This window comes from Pistacia vera, unplaced genomic scaffold, assembly GCF_008641045.1.
Source record: "Pistacia vera cultivar Batoury unplaced genomic scaffold, PisVer_v2 Contig873, whole genome shotgun sequence".
Lineage (NCBI taxonomy): Eukaryota > Viridiplantae > Streptophyta > Magnoliopsida > Sapindales > Anacardiaceae > Pistacia > Pistacia vera.
Genome location: NW_022196749.1, coordinates 173,935 through 176,438, shown reverse-complemented (window position 1 = coordinate 176,438; position 2,504 = coordinate 173,935). Strand labels below are relative to the sequence as shown.

Below are 2,504 nucleotides of genomic sequence, written 5' to 3'. Positions count from 1 at the left end.
CGACACTAAAACATGAATCCAATTCAGACGGAAACTTCATCGTCTCAAAGACATTGAAAGTTACTGTTTCATCTGAACTCTCAACAGTAACTTTCCTTCTGCACATCAATAAGTGCTCTCCCCGTGCCAAGAATGGTCGGCCCAAATCAGAGGAATTTCCTTATCCTCTTCCATGTCTAACACCACAAAATCTACTGGAAAAATTATCTTGTCCACCTTCACCAGCACATCCCCTACAATCCCCCTTGGGTGTTTTTTGACTAATCCGCTAGTTGCAACGACATGGCGTTGGCTTCACTTCACCAATTCCCATCTCCTGAAAACAGAAAAGGGCATCAAATTACTAGCTCCTAAATCACACAAAACATGATCAAAAGTAATATCTCCTATAATAAAGGAATAGTAAAACCCCTTGGATCTTGAGCTTCGGGGTAACTTCTTCTAAAGAATGGCACTGCACTCCTCTGTAAGCATCACTGTTTCCTCATCTTCTAACTTCCTTTTGTTCGATAGGATTTCCTTAGGAACTTCGCATAACTCGGCATCTGCTGCAATGCATCTGCAAAAGGAATGTTAATGCAATTTTTTAAAAATTTCAATAAACTTTGAAAATTGCTTATCCTGATTCTTTTCTTCAATCTCTAAGGAAAAGGAACGGTAGGGTGTGTTGTGCCAACTCTGGTGGTATCTCAGGGAATTGCAATTTCTCCTTCTTCTTTGCCTTTCTTTCCTTCTTCTTGTTCTCTTCCTCTAAACCACTTGGTTTCTCATCAACAATGATCTCTTCATCAACTTCTTCTCAGAATCTTCCTTTCTAGCTTGTTCAACTTCTTCCAAAACTATCCCTCCTCAAAATTATGGCATTTGCTTGCTCACGTGGGTTAGTCACCGTGTTGCTTGGTAAAGACCCCTGTGGTCTATCATTTAGCTTATCGGCCATTGGCCCATCTGTACCTCAAGATTCCGAATGGACACCCCTGATTTCTAAAATTTGTCCTCGTCTTATTCATAAACCTCGTGGTTTCCTGCATAAATTTCCAAACATATCCTCCAACTTTGTCACTCTTGGATCTCCCAGTTGATTATTTACCCTGGTTGGTTTTTGGCAATGTCCTTTGTTCATTGATTATTTTGCTGGTTCTGATTGCCCCAAGCCAAATTTGGATGATTTCTCCACCTAGGTTGTATGTGTTAGAGTACGGGTTGTTTGTTGCCTTTGATTTCCTGCCAAGTAGTTCAATTGCTCCGTTGATAAAGATGATGAAGCAAATGTGTTCCCCACTTGACACTCACTGCTCACATGGTTTCCTGCACAAAAATCACAAGTTAGTTGAGGTGCTTGAATAGAGTTTACCTGCATACTTCCCAACTGTTTCTAAAGTGCCGTGAGTTGGGCTGAGATGGTTGTAAAAGCATCAACTTCATAGACCCAAGATTTTCTTGTATTGCTCTCTCATTTGGTTTTTGATAGTTGTTGCTTGCCAAAACCTCAAGCAACTCATAAGCCTCCTCTGGTGTCTTATATGTAAGGCTCCTCCGAAGCTGCATCAACCATGGTTTGCACATTACTCCTCATCCTTGTAGAATGTTGACTTGAAGCCAAACTGGCAACCCATGTGTGGACATTTCATCATTAACTCCTTGTATCTCTCCCAAGCCTTATACAATGACTCAGACTCATCTTGTAGAAATGATGTGATATCATTTCTCAGTTTTGCTAATTTAGCTGAAGGGAACAACTTGGTCGGAATTTCTGTGCTAAATCATTCCAAGTTGTGATAGTTCCCAGTGGTAGTGCCATTAACCACCCTTTTGCTTTATCCCCCAATGAGAATGGGAATAACCATCAACATAATGGCATCATCTGACACTCCGTTCAATTTGAAGGTGTCACAAATTTCTAAAAAATTTGCAATATGCTGATTCGGTCTTCCTTCAAATCACCATTAAATCTAACCGACTGCTGGATCATCTGGATGATTGCCAGCTTATCTCAAAGCTGTTGGCTTGTACTGTAGGAACTGAAAATTCCTTTAGTGTTCTATTTTCTGGTTCTGGCATTTCAACCTTTTCCTCTGATTCACCACTAATTCCTCTCTTTCTCTTCTCCCTCTGTTAAGTCGTCTGGCGGTTCTTTCAATCTCAAGATCAACAAGAACCACTTGTTGACGTCTCGCTCTTCGCATAAACTGCACAAACAAAAATCAAGAAAGTGAGATCACAACCACTTGAAAATTAAAACAAGAATAAACAGATAATGATAAAAACAAAAATAAAAACTCCAATCTAGCTAACTATAGAAAGACTCAATGTTAACTTAAAACTCAATCGCTGGCAACGGCACCAAACTTGATACGTTTCCTACAACATGCAATATGTAGCAAGTATACTAATCGCTCAAGTAATAAGTGATGAGTGAGTATCGTTCCCACGAGGATTGCTAGCTAAGCACTAAGTTTCTACGTTCTCAAGTTGGAGCAATCGACTTCTTTGATTAATGGAGC

At 40.0% G+C, this 2,504-nt stretch overlaps 1 non-coding gene across 1 annotated transcript; it reads left to right on the top strand.

The window, feature by feature from the left end:
- Positions 1-1,609: 1,609 nt before the first annotated feature.
- On the top strand, positions 1,610-1,715 carry LOC116119137. The gene has a single exon (XR_004126326.1). It is a non-coding gene; the product is annotated as a small nucleolar RNA R71 (small nucleolar RNA).
- Positions 1,716-2,504: the final 789 nt, after the last annotated feature.